The sequence below is a fragment of the Schistocerca americana genome, chromosome 1 (genome assembly GCF_021461395.2).
Source record: "Schistocerca americana isolate TAMUIC-IGC-003095 chromosome 1, iqSchAmer2.1, whole genome shotgun sequence".
NCBI lineage: Eukaryota > Metazoa > Arthropoda > Insecta > Orthoptera > Acrididae > Schistocerca > Schistocerca americana.
Window position 1 is genome coordinate 450,508,345 of NC_060119.1, and position 26,421 is coordinate 450,534,765.

General features: G+C 44.5%; 1 protein-coding gene and 1 pseudogene across 2 annotated transcripts in view; both read right to left on the reverse strand.

The window, feature by feature from the left end:
* The window catches only part of LOC124623659 (sodium- and chloride-dependent GABA transporter ine-like), a 332,671-nt gene that overhangs the window by 212,808 nt on the left and 93,442 nt on the right, over positions 1-26,421 (reverse strand). The gene's annotated exons all lie outside the window — the stretch shown is intronic.
* Positions 20,521-20,638, reverse strand: LOC124558487 (annotated as a pseudogene).

Here is a 26,421-nt window from a genome sequence, read left to right on the forward strand (position 1 = left end):
TTGACGGAATTTGGCACGGAATTCCTCAGGAGGACATCCAACAAGTCATTCAATCAATGCCAAGCCGAATAACCGCTTGCATAAGGGCCATCGCCTTATTGAGTCGTTCAATTTGTGAAGCTTTTTCTCGTGAATGTACGGTTTGTCTGTACACGTTTCTGGAACTGTTTGTTTGTACACGTACATCACATCTAACAATTTCCGTCCCACTTCCATTATTCCTTAGTGGTGATGTTCATGCTGTTACGCCAATTACTCCAACTGACCCACAAAATCTTTGAGAGCCTTCTAAGGCATCAGCCTGAGAACCATGTTGGGCCGATCACGGTCGTATGTAACTAAAGAGGCTTCCAACAACGGAAAATATTTTGATGGCCTTTCAGTCGATGCATACGTCACATTAGCCTTCAATCTATCCAGAGTTTGTAGAATTACACATACAGAACTCATGGAGGCACACTGTCTGCTAAACACATCTGTATAAGAACACTCAACGTAGTGATGGGGATAAGAAAGGACTAAAGAATAATGTTACTGCTAACAAAAACAATGCTACGAAAGTTACTGCTGGACTTCGTATGCTCTCTTTGAAACCAAACTACATGAACAAACCGTTTGTTGTAAAGTTGCTATTGCTGAACCTTTCATGATGCTTCCCTTGGGGTGGGGGGAGAGCGTTTGCTGACTGACATGAGAATATGAATCTGGAGCACGTATCTTTAACAAGAATTTATGTGAAGTTTACGGGAAAGGAATACTTCCTCAAAGCTTCCAGAATGCAAACCGTATAGACTATAGAGAGATGCAAACAGCATTTAACGATTCAGAGTTAAATCTCAAATTTCAGCTAGCTACAAATATTATACAATTAAACAACTAAGAATGATGCTCCTAGAAGTTAATTCCACGAAGACCTAAAGCTACAGTGATCATCCGCGTACTTGGAGAAATGACAGGTTGAAGTGACAGCAGAACAGTCTTCCGTGGCAGATCACTTGTCATTCCTTTTGTTCTTTACAAGTTATGACTGCATGAAGACTAGAGAATTACGATAGTTGTGGCGTTTGACAATGTACGGAAACATACGAGTATTTTACGACGTTTACATCACCTCTCGTACTTCAAAGATGCCAAACTTCGCTCTTGTTACGTGTCGCCCAGGTGCGGCGTTACACAAGAAGCGGCGGGGAACTGCCAGAGCAGCGCAAAGGAACTTGCTGCTGAGAGGCGAGCGACACCGAAGGACGCCAGTAATGAAACGCGCTAAAATCAGTTTCAAAGAGAATCAATGTCGGACACACTCTGGCCGCAGGCAAGGACTGGCAAAGTTGCCTCAAGACACGCGGCAGCATTCGCAAGCCAATGCGGCCTATGCGCTGTGCCAGTACCTTGCACACGTTTCACACTCAAAACAGTTTTTTTTAAAAGAATTTTCCGCCTCTTCAGTGTCGACGTATCCTATTTTAAACTGCAATATCTGATAAGGCAACTCATACACAAACGCCCTCACGCGATAAAGATGATGATGATGGAAAAGTAATGAACGCAGCCGTATGTATTCTCCAAGACTTAACGAAATTTTAACGGCATTGCAGACGGAGACGAGTGCCGGTCCGGCGCACAGTTTGAATTTGCTAAGAAGTTTCAAAAATACTAGTAAAACATATGTCTTATACAACCCAGCAGAGCGTTAGCCTTCAAGGCAGTAAATTTAAAATCAGTGTAAGTCCAAAAATTTTTGCCTTTTACCTCCTGAGGCGATCTCCATTATAAGTATAGGTGACACCGTTCTAGAAGCTTATCTATTGCATTGCCATTAACAAAAGCTACAAAAATCTCTGATAGAACAATACAGACTTTCGCTAAACCATCTCATGATTATGGTATCTTTAACCTTACTACTCAGAGCAGCTGAAGTGCGAGATTGTGGGGTAACGGATCAATAATCGTACTGAAAACAGCTGTTTTATGCTGAAGGAATGAACTATTCCTCGGATTCATGTTTTGTGCTCAGTGCTTTCATATTCTGTGTGATCGAAACTACTGACACCTAATAAATGTAAAAGATGCCTCGACAAATAAGCTGTACAGACGAGATTCTTTGTTTCTTCGATTGCTAGCAAGTATGAAATTTTAAGTAACTGATTTTATCTTCCCGTGATTGTTTTTATAGTAGCTCTTGCAGTACATATTATCTACAATGGTGAGGACTGTTATGACTGTTTTTGGCAAAATGGTCTTTAGTAACTGACTTGACAGACTAATCAGATATTCAGTGGGAGTGCTGAAATGCTTCTCGGAGGATTTTTTTAACCGTTTTTGCTTATCGCTTCTCTAGATCGTACGTCGAGTCGTAGTTCATATACTCTGCCACAGAAATTAACGTCAACAACTTTCTCACACTCACTCCATCCACATTTGTTTTTCCACAGAAAGGAATATGGTTTACTGTCACCTTCCGACTGCTCCTTTGAACACCAACCTAACTTCCAAATCTTATGGGCATGAAAACAACGTATAGCAGTTTAACCATCAGCGCCGTCTCGATCAAGTAAAAAGATAGTGAACAGTTTAAATGTGCTTCCACTTAAGTAATTACCCTTGATGTATAAACCAGGGAATTTACACACACACACACACACACACACACACACACACACACACACTAGGCGGATTTCTGGATTCCTGGCTTTCACTGTACAAAAAACGCCGAATGCAGTTAGAGTATAGCCGCAACCACGTATCACGTCAGCTGTTAGTTTCTGTAGTGTTGGAAGTTTAGCTACGGTATTCACCAGTGCTGTCGGAAATCACTCGGATTTTAAACGGCGGAAGATTGTCGAACTTTGGTTGGAGCAATGGGGTCGCTCTAACATAGGTATATCGAGAGCTCATTTTATATAATTTTGTTTTTGAAATCATAAAATTTCTATACGTGATACTACAAGTAAGAATTCCTGCTTTGTTTGAAATTTAAGTTCATAGTGCAGTTGAAGTAGGCGAACACGATTTTTACACAGTGTATCATATACTTCGAAGTTCCGCGGAAAGAATATTCTTACATACGTGTAAGCATAAATAACTCGAGCGCATCTATTAGAAAGCTGTAGAGTAACCACGATAGTAGAACGAAAGAACTGGGTCTCGTGTGGAAATAATTGAAACTGTAGCACTGCGAATGCAACATCTTAAGTGAACAGCATACTCATTTTCAAATTGTCGGTTATAACAGGATTCGTCACTTTACTAAAGCAAAGTAATCTGTAATTATGAAGTCTTAAATAAGATAACTGTAAACGCAGTGAGAATTGTGTTTCATAATATCATAAAGAATGTTTTAGTAAGAATATTGATACTACATCAAAGTCATTTTGCCCAAGTGGCGGAAGAAATTGATCCGTTAACTGTTTTGATGTTGCCTGGTCATTCTAAATGAGAAATGACCGAGGTACAGTCCAGATCGAACGACAGTCTGGTACTGAGTACTTGGCAGCAGTGCAGGAAAAAAGAAAAATGAAGCTGCTCCCCCCCCCCCCCCCCCCACACACACACACACACACACACACACACACACACAGACAGAGAGAGAGAGAGAGAGAGAGAGAGAGAGAGAAGAGCGTTAGCTTTGTTCATGGTTGGGCGTGAGACTACAATGTTTGCTTCCCAGAGAGTTGTACGCCTGCGAAGACATGTCGGACGTTTGCTGCGCGTAACGTGTGACAGAACTTCCGCGTTTCTTCTGTAATTTATGAATGTTTGTCTGCACACTGAGTGGGATTCTGACCTCCATCAGAGCGTTGGAACGTCTCCAAGAGAACGCCGCGATGCGTGGTCGTCCTGCACCGGCACGGACAACCTGCTTTGCTCGGAGTCTCCTCATAGACGATCGATTAAATACTCTAGATGCAGTTTACCGCTTCCTACAAAAACAAGAGCGAAGAACGAAGCCCAGTAATGATCACGATATATTTTACTAACAGTGAGCAACACGAAAAGGTGCCTATGATCGATTTGTTTCCCACAAAACCGCCTTCATTTATTTGTTCCATTGTTTCCGAACATTAACCATCGTCGTAAACACATCATGGACAGTTAAGAAAACTAATACATGTATAGAATATTTATTTCTCCTTTTTTCTTGTATTTATTTATTTATTTTGTAGTAATTATCTGTGTACTCCATACATTCTGTTGTTACAACTGTTAATTCTGTATTTTACTCTGTTTCTGTATCATTTTCCTAACACATTTTCAAGCTAGTCTTTAGTACTCTCGGAAAGTACTGCTATTATTTTACTCGTATTGTTAATTTAATTTACACGGTTATTAGGCATTCTTTTTCGGGTTTACTGTTTATGTCTTTTTCTTGCTTTCTCTTTTACATTTATTTAGTGTTTAACTTTTAATTTTTTAATTACATTACTACTGTACTGTCAAAGATGACATTGCCCTTGCCCCACTTTTGATGACTAACATCTTTTTCAGTGTTGTTCTCGAATACTCTACCACCTTCTAGTCAGTTACAATTTGATGATAAATTAATTCTGTAGATCACACCTAATATTGTGAATATTGTACACTCCTGGAAATAGAAAAAAGAACACATTGACACCAGTGTGTCAGACCCACCATACTTGCTCCGGACACTGCGAGAGGGCTGTACAAGCAATGATCACACGCACGGCACAGCGGACACACCAGGAACCGCGGTGTTGGCCGTCGAATGGCGCTAGCTGCGCAGCATTTGTGCACCGCCGCCGTCAGTGTCAGCCAGTTTGCCGTGGCATACGGAGCTCCATCGCAGTCTTTAACACTGGTAGCATGCCGCGACAGCGTGGACGTGAACCGTATGTGCAGTTGACGGACTTTGAGTGAGGGCGTATAGTGGGCATGCGGGAGGCCGGGTGGACGTACCGCCGAATTGCTCAACACGTGGGGCGTGAGGTCTCCACAGTACATCGATGTTGTCGCCAGTGGTCGGCGGAAGGTGCACGTGCCCGTCGACCTGGGACCGGACCGCAGCGACGCACGGATGCACGCCAAGACCGTAGGATCCTACGCAGTGACGTAGGGGACCGCACCGCCACTTCCCAGCAAATTAGGGACACTGTTGCTCCTGGGGTATCGGCGAGGACCATTCGCAACCGTCTCCATGAAGCTGGGCTACGGTCCCGCACACCGTGAGGCCGTCTTCCGCTCACGCCCCAACATCGTGCAGCCCGCCTCCAGTGGTGTCGCGACAGGCGTGAATGGAGGGACGAATGGAGACGTGTCGTCTTCAGCGATGAGAGTCGCTTCTGCCTTGGTGCCAATGATGGTCGTATGCGTGTTTCGCGCCGTGCAGGTGAGCGCCACAATCAGGACTGCATACGACCGAGGCACACAGGGCCAACACCCGGCATCATGGTGTGGGGAGCGATCTCCTACACTGGCCGTACACCACTGGTGATCGTCGAGGGGACACTGAATAGTGCACGGTACATCCAAACCGTCATCGAACCCATCGTTCTACCATTCCTAGACCGGCAAGGGAACTTGCTGTTCCAACAGGACAATGCACGTCCGCATGTATCCCGTGCCACCCAACGTGCTCTAGAAGGTGTAAGTCAACTACCCTGGCCAGCAAGATCTCCGGATCTGTCCCCCATTGAGCATGTTTGGGACTGGATGAAGCGTCGTCTCACGCGGTCTGCACGTCCAGCACGAACGCTGGTCCAACTGAGGCGCCAGGTGGAAGTGGCATGGCAAGCCGTTCCACAGGACTACATCCAGCATCTCTACGATCGTCTCCATGGGAGAATAGCAGCCTGCATTGCTGCGAAAGGTGGATATACACTGTACTAGTGCCGACATTGTGCATGCTCTGTTGCCTGTGTCTATGTGCCTGTGGTTCTGTCAGTGTGATCATGTGATGTATCTGACCCCAGGAATGTGTCAATATAGTTTCCCCTTCCTGGGACAATGAATTCACGGTGTTCTTATTTCAATTTCCAGGAGTGTACTTCTCATTTATATTTATTTTATTATTTTGCTTCATTTTCGTGATACGCTGCAACTTTTACACAACTGCCTGGAAATTTCTTAAATTGTTTTTACACAATGAGGGCAAAATATCTGAAAGCGAAAAGTGACTGTATCAGAATAACTGGACAGAGAAAACGCCAACGCTGGGTATAAATATCTCTATGTGTTATAAAAATGCATTTAAGTATGTACAATGATATGACGAAAGTCCTGGGACACCACCTAATATCGTGTCGGACCTCCTTTGGCCAGGAGTAGTGCTGCAGCTCAACGTAGCGTGCACTCAGCAAGTAGTAGGAAGACCCCTACAGAAATATTGAGCCATACTGCCTCTACAACCGTCCATAATCGGGAAAGTGTTGCCGGTGCACGATTTTTGCGCACGGACTGATCTTCCGATTATGTCTCACAAATGTTCGAAGGGATTCATATATGTGTATCTGGATAGCTATGTCATTCGCTCTAACTGTCCAGAACGTTCTTCAAACCAATCGTGAATTGTTTTCTGGTAACAGCCCATCGTTGTTTGGATGCATTGAGTCCATGAATGACTGTAAATGGCGGCCAAATAGCCGAACATAACCATTTCCAGACAATGATCGGTTCGGCTGGACCAGAGAATCCATTCCATTCCATTTAAACACAAACCACTCCATTACGGAGCCAACATCAGCTTGCACAGTGCCTTGTTGACAACTTGGGCTCATGGCTTCGTGGGATCTACATCATACTCAAACCCTACCATCACCTCTTACCAACCGAAATAGGTACTCACCTGACTACACAACGGTTCTGTAGTCGTCTGAGGTCTAATCGATATGATCACGAGCCCAGGTGAGGCGCTGCAGGCGATGGCGTGCGGTTAGCATAGGCATTCGTGTAGCTTGTCTGCCGCCATATCCCATTAACGCCAAATTTCGCTGCACTGTCGTGACAGATACGTTCGTCGTACGTCCCACATTGATTTCTGCAGTTATTTCACGTATTATTAATTGTCTATTAGCACTGACAACTCTATCAAAACGACGCTGCTTTCAGTAGTTAAGTGAAGGCTGTCGGCCACTGCTTCTCTTTCTTGCTTATCAGAAATTTGTATGATAAACTTTCTCAAGAAAGTGCGTTCTGAAGTTTGCTTTGGCTATTAATAATCTTTGTTATTGGTAGTTCCTTAATCCTGATGCTCTGTTCCGACTTAAGGCCCCCGTGCACGATCAAACAATCTGTCAAATTTTACAATTTTAGTCGCATATTTATCCGTGTACGTTGCTGTTTGTCGTGTTTCTCTAACATAACTTATGTCTTCGTGATAATTTTGATCGACGGAAAATTTGACAAAATGATGGACGTTGTTTGATGTTGTTGTCTCGCAGCATGCGTTCAGTGTAAAACAATTTTAATACAATTTATTCGAATGTATCTTGAGTTTGCAAAACTGTGGAAGTATCAAGGATAAAATCATAGTAGCACCATGGCAATTACCAGAATAGTAGAGGTGTCCATACTTCTGAGCCATATATTAGGAAGCAAGAGGTTAAGAAGAAAATCAGTATTCTCCGCATAATATACAAGCGAGAGTGCAATAAAACAGGAAAAATAAAAATTGATGTTCTCCGGTTCTTCCATGGGCGATGTAGGTCATACGTTCCGACCTTGTGGTATTTTAATGAACTGTCATTAGAGAAAAAAGTAAGAGAGAATACATTCTCGCACACTTGTATGTTTTTCTTTTCAGTGTGTGGACGAATTAACTATAAAGTAATTAAAAGATTCAGTGTCTGTTCCCAGAAAATTACTGTAATATCCAAATCCCGAGAGTAACATTTCCTTTATCAGGTTTTGATGCTGATTTTCCTCTCTCGTTTTAAATCATTCCCAGATCCAGCCGCTTCTTCTTCTTGAAACACAGTGCCAAATTCAATGTTAGAAATGTTTTATATGTATTTATAGCCATTACCACTAGTGTCTAAATACGGCATACGCTACAAAAGTGGGATTAAATCGACAAACTTTGTTGATACGTGCACGGACTTGCTTGAGAAATCCGTGGCTAGATTTCCCGTCAGATCACCGAAGTTAAGCGCTGTCGGGCTTGGCTAACGCTTGGTTGGGTGACCGTTCACGTCCGCTGTGCGCTGTTGGCAAGCGTGGTGCACTCAGCGCTTGTGAGGCCAATTGAGAAGTAGCGACTCCGATCACAAAAGGTCATAACAGCGGTGTGTTGACCACAAGCCCCTCCATATTCGCAACCAGTGACGCCTTCGGTTGAGGATGACACGGCGGTCGGTCGGTGCTGTTAGGCCTTCCGAGGCCTTTTCGGACGGGGTATAGTATCACGGAAGGTATCTCATAACGTCGCTATCACTGTTTGGTGCTGAGCTAAGCTAAGCGGAGTGACATAGCGTTGACGTTCCGTCTCGTGTGAACACTCCATTTGCGGTGACATCGCCTGCCTTTCCGTTCCCTTGACATGTCACGGGAATTGGCCTTTATCCTGAACGAGCTTTCGAAATAGCAGATGGCCGTGTCGCTAGGTATCAGGCGGCCGCCGGGAGTGCCAGCAATTTCCCCCCCGCGCGCAGGCGGAGGGCGGAGGGGGGGACAGGGACGCGCTGCCGCGGCGTGTGCACGGGCCGGGGGGCGTTGCGCAGGGCGTCAACTTGACCCGCTTCCCTGTGAACGCCAGAAGAGCGCCGGGCCAGCGCAGGTCCCCCGCTTCCTGCCGCTGGATCGCCCACATCCTGGCCGTCCTCAACTCTAGACGCCGTCTCCGCTTCCACTCCGCGGACTGCTTCATTGCCCTCCTGGCCGCACAACCCGTGGGCCTCGTTATTCGATACGGCTGCTGCTGGTACTGCTGCCAGCGACACTTAGCCATTTGCCTCCCGCAGCGCTGACGATGATTTGTGCGCGTCCACAGCTCTGCGAATCCACTGCGCTTAGAGACAGGAGTTAGACGCTCAGTCTGTCACGTGACGCTGGTCTTTCGTTACTGTTTATGTCGATTCACGCCGGATGTCACTCACATTAATGTCAAAACATTCCTCAGTGCTCTTCAGATGGCGAGAGCGAAACTCGATGGGAAGATTCCGTCAAAGACTCTCTGGAATAGTTTCAGTTTCTACGTTGACACGGGAACGCTTACGACGTTGTCTGCCGACACTGGTATTTAATATGCTCTCGTTGCGCTCACGCATGTTACAGTAATCTAGTTTGCGCTGCTGTTCTTCTTTTTCTTATTTTTCCCGCTTCAATTTTGATCAACTAATGACAATTTCAATTCCTTCTACTCGTATATTTGCTCTCTTCCTTTCCTTTAATATTCGTTCAATTTTTCAACGTGTCGCTTCTTCAGACCACGTCAAACTTTTTCTGCTTCTGCCACGGAATCCTGAATTTAACAATTTCCTTCTGAAAATATCACTTTCTACTACATATCCATGGAGAAGAAATAAAAACTTTGAGGTTCACCGATGACATTGTAATTCTGTCAGAGACAGCAAAGGCTCTGGAAGAGCAGTTGAACGGAATGGGACTGCTACGGTCGCAGGTTCGAATCCTGCCTCGGGCATGGGTGTGTGTGTGATGTCCTTGGGTTAGTTAGGCTTAAGTAGTTCTAAGTTCTAGGGGACTTATGACCTAAGATGTTGAGTCCCATAGTGCTCAGAGCCATTTGAACCATTTTTGAACGGAATGGGTAATGTCTTGAAAGGAGGATATAAGATAAACATCAACAAAAGTAAAACGAGAATAATGGAATGTAGTCGAATTAAATAGAGTGATGCTGCCGGAATTAGAGTAGGAAATGAGACACTTAAAGTAGTAAAGGAGTTTTGCTATTTGGGGAGCAAAATAACTGATGATGGTCGAAAGAGAGAGGATATAAAATGTACACTAGCAATGGTAAGGAAAGCGTTTCTGAAGAAGAGAAATTTGTTAACATCGAGTTTAGATTTAAATGTCAGGAAGCCGTTTCTGAAAAAATTTGTATGGAGTGTAGCCATGTATGGAAGTGAAACGTGGACGATAAATAGTTTGGACAAGAAGAGAATAGAAGCTTTAGAAATGTGGTGCTACAGAGGAACGCTAAAGATTAGATGGGTAGATCACATAACTAATGAGGAGGTATTGAATAGGATTGGGGAGAAGAGAAGTTTGTGGCACAACTTGACTAGAAGAAGGGATCAGTTGGTAGGACATGTTCTGAGGCATCAAGGGATTGCCCATTTAGTATTGGAGGGCAGCGTGGAGGGTAAAAATCGTAGAGGGAGACCAAGGGATGAGTACACTAAACAGTAGGTACTGGGAGATGTTCAAGCTTGCACAGGATAGAGTAGCATGGAGAGCTGCATCAAACCAGTGTCTGGACTGAAGACAACTACAACTACAAATACTACTACTACTACTACATATTACCTCTTCTTCCTCTTTATGCCGTGTATTCGTAAATATTTAATTTCTCGGATCCAGATAGCTCGTTTATTTTCCCAGAGATAATCTAACATCTGAGACCTTAGTTTCTCCCAGGATAAACATACGTCAATAACTTCCGGGAATGCAGCCGATTGACGTCGTCGACAACCGCCGATATGTCAACAAGAGAACACCCTGCCGTTGTCAAGGCAAAACTGCTGTACGAAAGCGCAGTGCAAGCGAATTTAAAACCTTCGTTTTCAGAGAAATTCCGTAAACACACACACAATATATGACACACACAGAGCAAACACTAGCGCCATCACAAACTAAAGACGACCGACGTCAGAAATTATCGATAGTGAAATTAATGATCAACGGGTGAGGTAAAACAAACTCTGTTCCTCTGTTTTTTGGCAAATGAGGCAGCAGGATTTCAAGAAACATTTGTTACAAAATCTCTGTTCATAAGGTTAATTGCTACTTTAATTTAAATAGATTCCTTAATAACACTATTCCAATAGCTGGAAGCGCCTGCCGGAACGTCCTCGTTGTTTATCCCGTATGATGATCGTTGCCAAGACAGTGTTCTCTGATGGCAGGTTTGCTCGACTGTTGTAAGCGTGTGTGCTGCTTATGCTCTGTGCACTGGTCCTCCACAGTCCTGAAGGTCTGCCCAACATATGACGCTCCACAGCTGCAAGGAATACGGTAGACAACCTACTTACGCAAACCATGATCATCTTTTACGGAACCTAAAATGACCCTGATCTTAGATCCTGGTCGAAAAACAGACTTCGCATCATATTTCCACAAAATACGATCAATCCTATTCGAAATGTTCCCTTCGTAAGGCAAAAAGGCCGTAGACTTTGGTGTCACCTCCGTAGTATCATCATTCACCCTGTGCACAGTTGGTCGATAACGCAACGCACGTCTAATCTTTCACTGTAACCATTCTGACGAAAGGTGACTTCGAGATCGTTCTCTGGCATATCGTGTGGCAAAACACTTTGCTACTCTGTTGAGCTCTACAGTAGGTCAGTGTGGACTCTACATTAAGAACTCGCCGGATTTTAGGTCGATTACATATAGTTGATATGGGAAGGCCGTTGTCACCTCTTACTGCCAATTTGTTTATGGACGATTTAGAGGAACGTGCCTTGGAGTCGGCGGCTTTGAAACCTGCGTGTTTTTCAGATATGTAGACGATACTTCTGTTGTTTGGCCTCATGTCAGTGAGAATTTGAACGACTTTTTAGAAAACCTGAATTCAATCCACCGGAATATTCGTTTCAAGCGGGACATGGAAAAGAATGGCTGTCTCTCTTCGTTGACGTGTCTGTCAGGAGGAAAGTGGATGGCACATTGGGACTTTACGTTTGTAGGAAATGTACTGACATTGACTTGTATCTACAAACAGAGGAAAGTAGAACTTTCGCATAACTTGTCATTTACAAGTGAGGGAATTTTTGTGCATTATAAAACAGTAATGTAAACTATAAAAAAAAGAAATCTCACACAACATGTACTTTTCATACAATGATACAAACAATATTATAAAATCTGTTTAGAAATGCTTTCACTAGTAGAAGCCTTCCTCCATTGGCTCAACGTGAAGGGGTACTTCGTACCTTGGTTCACAGGTCCAATGTTATATCAGACCCTGAGAGTTTGTCAGTTGAGTTAGCCCATGTCGAAGTCACCTTTCGTCAGAATGGTTATAAAGAAAGAAAGATTATACGTGCGTTGTGCTATCGACCAACTGCGCACAGGGTGAATGATGATACTGCCGAGGGTTACGGATGGACCATTTCGGTGTTTTTCGACCACTATCTAAGATCACTGTCCTTTTAGATTCCGTAAAGGATGATCTTTGTTTTCGTAAGGGAAGAGTGTACCGTATTCCTTGCAGTTGTGGCACGCCATATAATAGACAGGCTACCAGGACTGTGGAGAATCGGTGTATAGAGCATAAGCGGCACACACGCTTACAGCAGACGAGCAAATCCGCATCTGCAGAACATTTCCTTGGCACCAGTCATCCTATGGAATATAACACGGCTTTTCTGGCATGCACTCCCATCTAAGGAAGCTGTTGAAATTAAATTAGCAAGTAACTTTATGAATAGAGATGGTGGTTTCTGTTTAAATTCTGCATTGAATCCTGCAGTCTCATTTGTCAAAAAACAGAGGGACAGAGTTTATGCTACCCCATTCCTTGATTAATAATTTGATTATCGGTAAGTTCTGATGTCGGTCATCTTTGATTTGTGATGGCACTGGTGTTTACTGTGTGTGTGTGTGTGTGTGTGTGTGTGTGTGTGTGTGTGTGCGTGTGTGTTTTTTTTTCTCTGACAACCAAGGCTTTGAATTCGCTTGCACAGCGCTTATTGCTGCCGTTTTGCCTCGAAAATGGCACAGTGTGCTCCTGTCTAAGTATCGGCCGTTGTCGACGACTTCGCTCGGCTGCATTACAGTGAGTTATTTGAACACACTGAGATCTCTTTCGTCAGCCTATTATTCATCGCGTACAAGTGTCTGAAAATTATCAGTATTCTTTTTCCCATTGTTTGTTTTTCCCTGTATTTAATGTTTCTTCTTTGCCTCTTAACTTCCAGGCTTTCGTACTTCCTTTTTTTTCTGAATCATCAGTCTTCTGACTGGACTGATGCGGTCTGCCACGAATTACTCTTCTGTGCCAACCTCTTCACTTCAGAGTACCATGTGCAGCCTACGTCCTAAATTATTTGCTGGATGTATTCCAATATCTGTCTTCCTCTACAGTTTTGACCCTCTACAGGTCCTTCTAGTACCACGGACATTACGGCCTGACGTCTCAACACATGCTCTATCAACCTGTCCCTTCTTGTCAGTGGTTTTCCACATATTCATTTCCTCGCCTATTCTGCGGAGGACCACCTCATTCCTAACCTTATCAATCCACCTAATTTTCAACATTCTTCGGTAGCACCATATCTCAAATGCTTCGATTCTCTTCTGTTCCGGTTTTCCTACAGTCCGCGTTTCACTACCATACAATAATGTGCTCCAGAAGTACTTATTCAGAAATTTCTTCCTCAAATTAAGGGTTATGTTTGATATTAGTAGACTTCTCTTGGCCAGGAATGCCCTTTTTGCCATTGGTAGTCTGCTTTTGATGTTCTCCTTGCTCCGTCCGCCATTGGTTATTTTTCCGTCTAGGTAGTAGAATTCCTTAACGTCATTTACATTGTGACCATCAATCCTGATGTTAAGTTTGTTATTCTCATTTATGCAGCTTCTCATTACTTTCGTCTTTCTTCGATTTACTCTCAACCCATATTCTGCACCCATTAGACTGTTCGTTCCATTCCTGTAATTCTTCTTGACATTCACTGACGATAACAATGTCATCACTGAACCTTCTTATTGAATCCTTTCACCATGAATTTTAATCCCACTTTTGAACCCTCTTATTTCCGTCATGGCTGCTTCGATGTATAGATTGAAAGTAGGGCCCTGTCTTACACCCTTCTTAATACGAGTACTTCCTTCTTGGTCTTCCAGTCTTATTATTCCATCTTGGTTCTTGTACATTTTGGATATTACCTGTGTTTACCTATAGTTTACCGCTGTTTTTCTCAGAATTTCGAACATTTTGTATCATTTATTATAGGTTTTCGAACGCTTTTTCCATATCGACATATCCTATGCCTCCATTATCAACCGCAACGTCAGAACTGCCTCTCTGATGCCTTTACCTTTCCTAAAGCCAAACTGATCATTATCTAACAGATCCTCCATTTTCTTTTCCATCTTTATCATCAGAAACTTGGATGAGTGAGTTGCTAAGCCGGCCGAAGTGGCCGTGCGGTTAAAGGCGCTGCAGTCTGGAACCGCAAGACCGCTACGGTCGCAGGTTCGAATCCTGCCTCCGGCATGGATGTTTGTGATGTCATTAGGTTAGTTAGGTTTAACTAGTTCTAAGTTCTAGGGGACTAATGACCTTAGCAGTTGAGTCCCATAGTGCTCAGAGCCAGCCAGCCAGCCAGCCAGCCAGTTGCTAAGCTGATTGTGCGACAATTCTCGGACTTGTGGGCTCTCACTATCTTCGTAATCGTGTGGACGATGTTTTTCCAGAATTTTAGTAGTACATCGCCAGTGTCAAACATTCTACACACCGAAGCGAATAGTCGTTCTGTTGCCACTTCCCCCAATTATTTTAAGTCTTCAAAAGTTCTTCTAAATTCTTATTCTTTCCTGTTTCTTCTTCTGTCACGTCATCAGACAAGTCCCCCTCACAGAGGACTTCAGTGTACTCTTTCTGCCTATTCGCTCCCTTCTCTCTATTTAACAGTAGAATTCCCATTGCACTGTTAATGTTACCGCCTTTGCTTTTAACTACACCGAAGGTTGTTTTTTTTCATTTATTGACATTTTTCATCTAGTCTTCCGCCTTAGTTGCTGTGTAATTCCCATTTATTTCATTTCTAAGTGACTTGTACTTCTGTATTCCTAAATTTCCCTGAACAGCTATGCACTTCCTTCTTTCGTCGATCAACTGGAGTATTTCTTCTGTTAGCCATGATTTATTCGCAGTTACTTTTTGTACCTGCGTTTTTCTTTTCAACTTCTGTGAGTGCCCTTTTTAGATACGTCCATTCCTCTTCCAGGGAACTTCCTACTGAGCTATTCATTACCGCAGTATCGATGGCCTCTGAGAACTTTTAGCGTATCTCTTCATTCCTTAGTATTTCCGTAACCCACTACTTTGCGCATTGATTTCTTTATTTTGTTTTTACTTCAGCAGCGGCTGTCTCTAAGTATCTTTAGTTCTTTCGCTGACACTTTATGAGCTGTGATCCACAAAACTTACCGAGAATATATTCGCACGAAAATGTTACTGTGAATGCCGTTAATTCAGTAGCTAATATAAACTCTAAACTGATTTGTCCTAATTTACCGGAACCCAATAAGGGTAACTAAACTGGCTTTCACGATGTAAAACTACAGGACTGTTTTCGTGCGTATTCTATGTTCAGTAGCTACCTTGTCTCATTTCTGTTTGCAGGCGACTGCACATTTTTTAAACAGTGCTTTCTTTAACAACAGCTTCTGCGGTACAGTAACTAACAATTTATTACCTTCGAGGTATTTGGTATCAGCGTGGATAGTTTTCGAGCACATAGCAGAATGTTGCGCTTCTTAGGAAGCTAACAACAGTCTAAAGTGTTTCATCAGGCTGTAGTCTTTTACCATATGACTTACCACACCATACATTGCTATAATCCAGAAGGTCTCTCTCTCTCTCTCTCTCTCTCTCTCTCTCTCTCTCTCTCTCTCTGCTGAAATCGTCTCCTTAATTTGGATGCAAGAAATCACCCCAATTGGCTAAACCAAATGCTATGCACATCATCTAGGAGAATGCGGAGACGTAGTTGAATGTGTTCACTCCTTTATACCCGATAAAAACGCACATTGTTTACGCTGGATCAAATCCTCTATGGGCCATTCCAAGTTACGTTTTCCTATATCACGTAGGACGGATGTTGGGCCGGTCTTTTGCAACAGACGCGACAGGTACCCTTTTCCATCCCCGTCTAATTCGAGCCTTTGCTCCGTCTGTGATAACATCAAAAGTCGATAGAACGATAAAATCTAATCTTCCTTCGTCTTCATATACTGAGATACACACACAGGAATAACAGAACACCTATTTTACTAGAAACAAGTACATTGCAATGCACCTGAAGACAAACTGCGGTGTAAGAATTAATATATAACCCATATACACACATGCTGTTCCAGGAGGGACAGTCTCTATTCAGGATACGACAGGGGCAATTACTCGAAGCAAAAGTGTATTCCCTGAAAGCTATGAACACTTATCTTCGCTACTGTGAGAAATGGTTCAAATGGCTCTGAGCACTATGGGACTCAACTGCTGTGGTTATCAGTCCCCTAGAACTTAGAACTACTTAAACCTAACTAACCTAAGGACATCACACACATCCATGCCCGAGGCAGAATTCGAACCTGCGACCGTAGCAGTCTGACGGTTCCGGACTGCGCGCCTAGAACCGCGAGACCACCGCGGCCGGCTTACTGTGAGAAACATCTACTCTAGTGAACAAGTGCTCGCAGCTCGTAAGATATGAATTTTAAAGCCCATTTTCAATGTTTTTTTTTCTCCCTCCGAATGATCGTCGCTGTAGTATTCCTGAATGTTGACCATTCCTCCTGGGAAACCTATGTATTTCAAATGCTCCCGTAATGTTTACATAAAATTCAAGAATACCTTACCTGTACTGTAAAGTGTGATTTCGGAAAGCATTGTGACATTGTTTGCTATGTTCGCAGAAAATGGCCGTCCGGAAAAACACCACAGGCTACGCTTTAGTAACTGCGAATGTGGGCAGTTAGTTAAGCTGGCCCTAATGTAGGTTAATCGACTGGTGGATCTGGGCCGGCCATTGCAGCAACACGTTCCTGACCTCGCACCGACCGTCTGTCCCTCTGCCAGAAGCTCTGTATGCATTTTCTGCCACTTCAGAAGACACACTAATACGAGAGCAACAAAATGTCCTCCTAGGATGAAACTAAGCTCTATTTTAGACACTTGGCATGAACTGAGATGATGTGTCATTGTTTCGCGTCAAAACACAATTAAGAAGATATATTTCGGAAATAGAGGGGTAGTGTCAGATTGTATTCTTTAATTTGGACCAGGAGGCATCTTATGAATGACTCAGTGCTAAGATCACGGCACACAAAGGCAAGCGTTCGTGTTCAACCCCCTTCCGTCATAAATTTTCACTCCATCAGACACTATCAGTCCCCTTCAGTAAAATGATGTACTTTTACTGGAAGACGTTGATCTACGAGTATGGCGGTTGTCCCGCCCTCCTATGTTACCAAAAATTTGGAAGGATCTGTCTGGAATATTTCACCCTTAATACCTTTTTTTTAATTACCATTATTCTCTGATTCAGTCGCCGTCCTTTGTTTCGAGTGCAAGTCCATTTTGTATTGGTTGGCATATTTCTGTCCATACACACACTATGTGATCAAAAGTATCCGGACACCTGGCTGCAAATGACTTACAAGTTCGGGGCGCCCTCCATCGGTAATGCTGGAAATCAATATAGTGTTGGCCCACCCTTAGCCGTGATGACAGCTCCCACTCTCGCAGGCATACGTTCAGACCGGTGCTGGAAGGTTTCTTGCGGAATGGCAGGCCATTCTTCACGGAGTGCTGCGCTGAGGAGAGGTACCTATGTCGGTTGGTGAAGCCTGGGAGGAATTCGGCGTTCCAAAACATCCCAAATTTGTTCTATAGCTTCAGGTCAGGACTCTGTGTAGGCCAATCCATTACAGAGATGTTATTGTCGTGTAACCACTCCACCACAGGGTATGCATTATGAGGTGCTCGATCGCGTTGAAAGTGCAATCGCCATCCTCTAATTGCTCTTCAACAGTGGGAAGCAAGAAGGTGCTTAAAACGTCAATGTAGGCCTGTGCTGTGATAGTGCCACGCAAAACAACAAGGGGTCCAAGCCCCCTCCATGTATGTGAATTCTTTATGAGAGTACGAGTATTTTGTAATACATAGTATGGGGGACGTGTGTTGTTATAAAGCAGCACGGAACTTGGCGCACCATTCCAGAACGGCGTGTTTCGACAGTCGTGCGATTCCATACACATTCTTCATTCTCTACAGATGTCTACCGGTGTTTGTCCTTCGGCAGCTAAGAAAAGAATAACAGCACGTTGGTCCTGTTTGGAGGCATTTACCGCACGCACATAGGAAAGACAAGAATGCTCTAACCTACATGTCGGTGTTTATATACCGGCGCCAGAGTCGCTCTATGTTGAATATACCCTGCACCAATGCCACCAAACGAAAACTTTTCGAATGCCCCTTCCATATCTTTCACATTTCAATAACCATTCACTTTGTTGAAATGCACAAGATATATAGCGTTCCTTGCTTCTTTCGTTATTGCATACGTTTATGGACTAACAAAGAACAGGTAGCTAAGTTTTTTGCAAACGTGAACATTAAAAATGTTATGCACACGAGTTGAAAGCTCAAAATGTAACTAAGAAGAAGTAGTACCATTAAGCAAACAAACATTGGTTTTGGAGTTCCAGATTTATTTGCTATCGATATAAATACAGCAAAAGTGGAATTAAATGGATTACGAAAGTATCCTTTTCAAATCGCATCCTTCTCTTCTTGTTTTGTCAAAGTATATTAACAACAAACCAGTTGCGTTAACGAGGTCGCATGTGTCGTATTAGTAGAGCAAACATACATTCGAGAACAAAAAAACGTTCGAAACTGTCTTCCTGACACCATGTTATTAACGTAAGCATTGTAATTTTTAGTATTTAAAACAGCTGTTGCATGCAACCGACAGAAATAGTGAACAAGCTATCGTAGTAAACAGTAGTCTGCTGAATTTTTGGGCTGTTTAAGATGGCGGCAGGCCCCGCCAACTGGCTTCAAAACAGCATACAGCCTAAGTCTATAGCGCCATCTCCTTTTTTACCTCATAGGACTAAAGAAGAGGAACAGAGATGAAGCAATGTGCCGCAGCCGTTTGACGTTGTCGACGTAGGAAGCTAACTAGTTTGTTGCCATACAGACGAACAGAAATTTCTTGACATCCGAAAAGTATATACAACACCCTTACATAATCACAGTGAAATTATTTTGTTTAACTTTGTTGTGCTCAGTTCATCCTGGTAAATGAGAATTTGTTTAATATGTCAGTCAGAACAATTAGCAGGTTAAATTATCAGAATTCTTCATGTATCATAAAATTCAGACAACCGTTTCAATTTCTATTTATATATAAATTCACTGTCTGTCATATTGTATAGTTAAACTTCACCACTGATTCATTTTTCTCTCTAAATCTACTTCAAGTAATGCGTTTGTGGTCTGTTTCAATGAATGAAGGTATGTACGAGCGTATAAAGTCTCTATGTTGAAAACAGAGGCAATGTTTTAACAGAGTTGGTTACCTTATACACATGATGTAGTCATCTTATTGTCTGTACAAGCGTACTAGAAGTTCGTCGACAATAAACTTTGTGAAGAATAGTAAGAATGAGTTTATCTTTGGAGATATAATAGTTTACTAAAGAAGGTAGCAATTGTTCAGCAGTTAAAAGATACAGTACAGGGGAAATTTTGTACCATTGTAACATAATGTAGGCTTTCACGTCCTGTGTTTACTTCCATTAAAATTTCCGTGTTGGGAGGCCGTGGTCTATATACAAACTATTTAATCACTTTTTGCGCCCATCAACAGGAGACATCTTCGGAGATAAATCAGCAACTATATTGAAAGCTTAAACTGATTCTGAATTAATACAATTATACGAAAGCCAACACAATACGTCACGCGAGCCGAATGCGTGATTATCTCTCGCCGGTGACATCTTCGTAGATTAAAAAATAATCGACCATTACTGTCCTGACCAAAGTTGGTATCCATATTTTATTTAATGTGCTTACCTTTTCTTTTCTATCAAAATTGTCACGATTTGTTACAAATCAATACCCCTTGCGCTGCCCCCCCCCCCACTCCCCCTCTCCGGCCTGGTTAGTTATAATCTGGGTAATTTGCCTACGATTTAAGAAAACCTAGTTTTTCACGCATCTCAGTGTTTATAACGTCACGTCTCCTCAACCGTGGGTCGTACACTAATTCTGTAGGTACTTTCAGTAGTATATGTGTATACTGAAGTTTGAATAAGCGATAAATTTTTAACCTTTCATTATTTTGCAGGGGGTGTCGACGAGAAAAAGATTCTACGAGGTTTGAAACTATGAGTTAAGTTTGTTAGAGGTCGGTAAGTGCTCTCATTCTCAAATGCAGGACGAATAAGCACTCCGTCATCAGGCCACAAGTGGCCCATCGGGATCATCCGACCGCCGTGTCATCCTCAGATGAAGATGCGGATAGGAGGGACGTGTGGTCAGCACACCGCTCTCCCGGTCGTTACGATCGTTTTCTTTGACCGGAGCCGTTACTATTCGATCGAGTAGCTCCTCAATTGGCATTACGAGGCTGAGTGCACCGCGAAAAATGGCAACAGCACATGGCGGCCCGGATGGTCACCCATCCAAGTGCCGGCCACGCCCGACAGAGCTTAACTTCGGTGATCTGACGGGAACCAGTGTATCCACTGCGGCAAGGCAGTTGCCCGCAGGACGAATACAGACTGGGTAAATTGCGCGCTGTGAGTTGCATTGCCTCAAGACGTATACACACTTTCGAATTTTAATAGTTAGGTCACTGATGGCATAGAAACAATTTTGGCCTCGCATGAGGTGCAAAACGATTTTTTAGCACACTGGAAAAATAAGAGAGGAACAGATTTGACAGTTGTTTAAGTGCAGTCTTTCATGAGTAGAACAATCATGAAGCTTGTTGGCATCGTTGGTTGTACGATGGACGGGAGACGAGAGAGTTAGATTAGAGGCTAGGCTTGGTGTCTCACTAGTAAAGATAAATCCAAAGGTATCGGGCCCCATACCTGGTCAGTCCTTCACTTATTGACCCGACTTTCTCTCTCACATGTTTACTAATGGGAAACATGCCGAGTTGCACAGTGGTTCGGAATCCACGTTAAACTGTAACTCCCCCTACAATCGGGTGGGTAAGTCAGTTCATAGGTCGGTCGAAGGGTACGGCAAACCATCTCCAATAGGACCATGGCTAGTAACACTCAATTTTGAGACGAAAAATATGTAGACTTCTGCAGACAGCTTCACCAACTTAGAGGACTAATATGTAGGGCAACAAGGGAAATATTTCTTAATTATTAAAAAAGATAATTAAAATTTGGATCAAATTCTGTTCTGTAATGAGTAGCTGCTTCAGTAACTGTAAAGTGAAAAATCAAACCGGGGAACAAACAGAATGAATTCACAACCTCCTTGAATAAAGCTGCAATTTCCAATTTTTTTAATAAAAGAAATACAAAATTTGAGTGATTGAAGAACGAATGTTAATGAAACAGAGAGAATTCTTACAACGCCCACAAAGAAGAAACAGTTAATTAGTAAGAGGGATATAAACTACACTAAATTTCATGAAACATTCATTTGTTTTGCTAGGAAGTCGCAACACGGCAAGCCGAACTTACATTCTATTAGTAACGAAAATACTTTATGCTTGCATCTCCCGTTGAATCACAATATATCTGCTTTTCGTGTCTCTGTGGTTTTTTTTTTTTTTTTTTTGATATCGCACTGCTATAAAGCAGTTAATATTTCGAATATCAGTTCTGAGGCTGCCTATCATGTCAAGAAACACACACATCAGTACACATGCTTACAGTTGATGTGCACATTATTCGAACAATGTTGTTAATTTTTAACTTTGATACCCGTGCTAATGGAATCTGTAGCAAAATCAAAGCGTTGTAAGACTTTTTAAATCACTAGTTATGTCGTGACTCCCTAATAATTACCATTAACTAATTCCATTCAACTTCGATACGTTCGTTGCATCAAACTATGCATCTCTCAACTTTGTTTAGTCAGATAACTGTTTCGTACAAGGAAGTCTGTTCTGCGGTTTTCGTCAAAAGCCGTTTTCCTTCTCACGAAGACCAGAAATACCACTTCTATCTAATATCACTTGCAGTTGATAAGTTTTTTCTAAAAAACCGCTGACGTCTTTTATGGCGATAAAAAAGTCAAACTATTAAATGGATCAGTCTTAAAAGTTCGCCTTTGCGTCAATTAATTATCGGTCAGACATCGCACATTATTTTCACTTGCTACTTCCAGTTTTTCTGGCAGTCACTATGAACTTTGTTTTCATTTTTCTCCATTTTCACTGCAGCATGAGATAGGTTTTGCTTGATTCACTACCAAACACGATTAAACTCTACTCTCCGTGGCAAATTATTTTAAAAGAGAATGCATACTATCGTTTGATATAAAGCTTGATAACACTATCTTATATTATTGATAATTCATGATTATTTACATGCTGCGGCGAAGAATTTAAAATTATGTAGTGTACTAAGACTAGACTAGGCTGAAACGCGCCATATAGCCAGTCAGTCGGCTCGCAGCCGTGCTAGCGTGCGGAGCTGCTCCGCGCGCCGTCCGACGCTCCGCTCTCGGCGGTGTTTACTTCCGCGTCGCGGTGTTTGTGTCTATCGAGTCCAGTACTAACGTACACCATGGCGCACTCGTACCGCCGTGCAACGACCAAAGTAACGTTTCAGGCCGAACATCCACGACCCAGAGCTTTCGAAGTCGAACAGTTCATACGTGAGGATCTACGTTTGAACCCCCAGGACGTAATCGGCATACATTTTTCCATCACTGGAAGTGTTGTCTACATCAAGATGTCGCCGGAGGAAATTTGCAATGGCATAATTCACCGTCATGCGACCGGACTATATATGGACATATGATGGACATATGGGTGCTGTGACAGTCGCCCATGCTGGATTCGGCCTCCGGACATTGCGGGTGTTTGAACTCCCGTTTGAGGTACCTCAGGATGTGGTCATTGCCGCTTTCCAACCATATGGCACCGTCTTGGGTAACGTCGCGGAGAAGTGGCACACATTTACGACCTACCCCGGCGTATTAAATGGCGTCCGGCAAATAAAAATTGAGCAGACTAAACATGTCCCATCGTACCTGCTGATTGGCGGTGTGAGGGCCATCGTCATGTACGACGGACAGCCACGAACGTGCGCAGGATGTGGCCAGGAGGGACATGTACGTTCCGAATGCTTATACCGCCGTTTAATACAGACGCCGTTACGTGAAGAGACCCAGGCTTCGATGGTCACGTCCTTACCCATCACCTACGCCAAGGTTGCACAAGACCCCGTCGTACCAATCCCGATTGCGCCAGCAGCATCGTCAACGCCACCCGCCGCAGCACAACGCGCCGACGACACAAGCACGGCGTCGCCTACAGTGATCGCTTCAGGACCGTCCGGGTTGCAGACTGAAACTGATGTTCCTGTTGTCGTGCCGACGTCTGCCTTTGTCCAGACGGGTTCGGCGTCAGATGACGGGCGACCACATTCTGATTCAGAAGGCCACATCAGAAAACAGCGGTCGCCTCGCAAACACAGGAAACGACGACGAACGCCTTCAGATGACGCCCTTTCTCAGACGGCCCCGCGAGATGTTGACCTGATGTCCGACGGTGATCTCCCACATTGCGTCCAGTCACGCGATGCGACAGCAACAGGCGCCCCTCCTGTGACGCTTCCTCTCCCAGCCTGGGACGTGTCCTCGCCGTTGTCAACGAATGATGACGGCGGTCCCCCTGCCACTCATGTTGCGGAATCCACAACACCCGTTCCGGAAGTACGTGACCGTCACATGTCCACGTCGTCAGCTTCCTGGGCCGATGACGTTGAAGACGAAGTGGAACAGACTGCCAGCGTGTCTGCACAGGAGTCCACCACGGCGATACTAGGGCTGGCGCCCCGCCAGTAATTATCACCACTGCGGGACCACCGGCGGGTCTCCACCTGCCGGCTACTTCTACCGCACGTTCTGGAAATATTGAGGATGGCCGTACACAGCAATATCGTATGCCACGATGAATCTTGCCACCATTCGTGCCCCCCAAAAACTGGCCATGTTCCGAGACATTATTTACTCTGCGGATGTGGATATAGCACTCTTACAAGAGGTGTTTGTGGCTGACTTCCTAGTTCCCACCGGATACAACGCCCATGTTTCCCCCGCATCCGACAGCGGTAGCGGCGTCGCCATCCTGCTACGCGACGGACTCCCTGCAGAGGACGTCATCCACCTCCCCACTGCGCGAGGTATGGCCCTCACACTGTTCGGCGTGCGTATTATTAATATCTACGCTCCGTCCGGCACTGGCCGCCGTCATGGCCGACAAACTTTTTTTCCCGAAAGCGTCACACCCCTCTTCACCGGTCCGCAGGACGATTTGGTACTCGGTGGGGATTTTAACTCGAAACAAGAGCCCGCGGACCAACTCCCGCGACATTCCCCTTGTGCATCTCTCTCAGTGGTCATCGACCGTCTACGACTTGTTGATACATGGAAGAAGCTCCACGGAATTCAACCGGGCTACACATTCTACACCTCTCACTCGTCAAGCCGCATAGATCGCATCTACGTTACCCGCTCCCTTGCTGATGGCACACGTCATGCGGAAGTCTGGCCCTTGGCCTTTTCAGACCAAGCGTGGGCACGCTGCCACCATCGTCGAGAAGCCTATGACTCCACCTTATCATGGTGGCTCTCCTGTGCAAAGCCGACCCTCAGGAAGACTCTGATGAGTTATGGGAAGGAATTAAAGACGTGGCAAACTAATACCCTGCACTTCTACTACATCATACTACGTGACTGTACGACGATGCCTTTCTCGCCAGCCCGGCAGTCGATGGTCCATCGCACGAAGGCGCAGATCTCCTTGATCATGCGGCGTCACTTGGAAGGCACTGTAGTCCGTTCTCGAGCTTCTAATCGAATCCCTCAAGAACGTCCGTCGATGTATCACCACCTTCAGGAAAGACAACGACAACGACGAGCTCTGATCCAAGCCCTCACTGATGTGGAAGGGCGCCGGCACGACACCCAACAAAGCATCGGTCGTACTCTCCATGCTCATTTTGCCGGGCTATACGCAGCCGTACCACATTCTGCAGCACTGATCACAGAAGTCGCTCGGCTTACTACGAACACTCTTCCGGAGGACGCAGTGCATGACCTCCAAGACGACGTAACCACGGATGAAGTGGTAGATGCTATCAAGGCGGGTTCCGATAACAGTTCTCCTGGACCTGACGGTATACCCATCGAATTTTATAAAAGTTTTCACTATTTGTTGGCTTCCACGTGGACGTTAATCGCACAAGAACTGATGTCACCGATGACAGTGGTCCCGAGCGTCATTCTAGAAGGCATTATTATCCCCGTACATAAACCGCGCGGGTTATCGAGGGTCCAGGACTATCGACCAATTACTTTGCTCAACAGCGACATGAAAATATTCACGCCGGCCGCGGTGGTCTCGCGGTTCTAGGCGCGCAGTCCGGAACCGTGTGACTGCTACGGTCGCAGGTTCGAATCCTGCCTCGGGCATGGATGTGTGTGATGTCCTTAGGTTAGTTAGGTTTAAGTAGTTCTAAGTTCTAGGGGACTTATGACCACAGCAGTTGAGTCCCATAGTGCTCAGAGCCATTTGAACCATTTTGAAAATATTCACACAGCTACAGGCATCGCGCCTCAAGAAGGTCGCACGTTACGTCACATCCTGCGACCAGACTTCCCTAGGAGGCGACAACAACATCCGTATGGCCCTTTGCCGTTGCAGAGACATGATAGCATTAGCGCATTATCAGCGTCTCCCTGGCGCCTTGGCTTCACTGGACTTTAGCCAGGCTTTCGACCGTGTTGACCACTTCTATTTACGGACAGTTCTTCAGCATATGGGTTTTCCTGGCGGTATTGTCACAGTGGTTATGCGCCTGTTGAGTAGTGCAACCTCTAAAATCATGTACAATGGTCGCCTAACACCGCCCCTGGTCATCGCACGATCTGTGCGGCAAGGCTGCCCTCTTTCCACGATTTTGTATGCTTTCGCCTTGGAACCCCTGCTCCAGGGCATGCGCCAACGTTTGGAAGGTATGGCTGTGCACGGCCACCGTTTTTGTTGTACAGCCTACGCAGACGACATAGTACTATATCTGCGCAGTGAAGATGAAGTACGAGCAGCACTGACATGGGTGGCGACTTACGGCGAAGCGTCGGGGAGCTGCCTCAACGAGTCAAAATCCAAGGTCCTGCTCATTGGTGAGGGCTTGCCGGAGATGCGCTGCCCCCTTAGTGTCGCCGCCAACACACGATGTCTTGTTCTTGATTTCACAACAGATCTGCGCCGCTCAGCGACTATCAATGGTAGACGCTTGCTACAGACAATCAGAGCAAATCTCGCAGATCACCGGCTACGAGCTCTC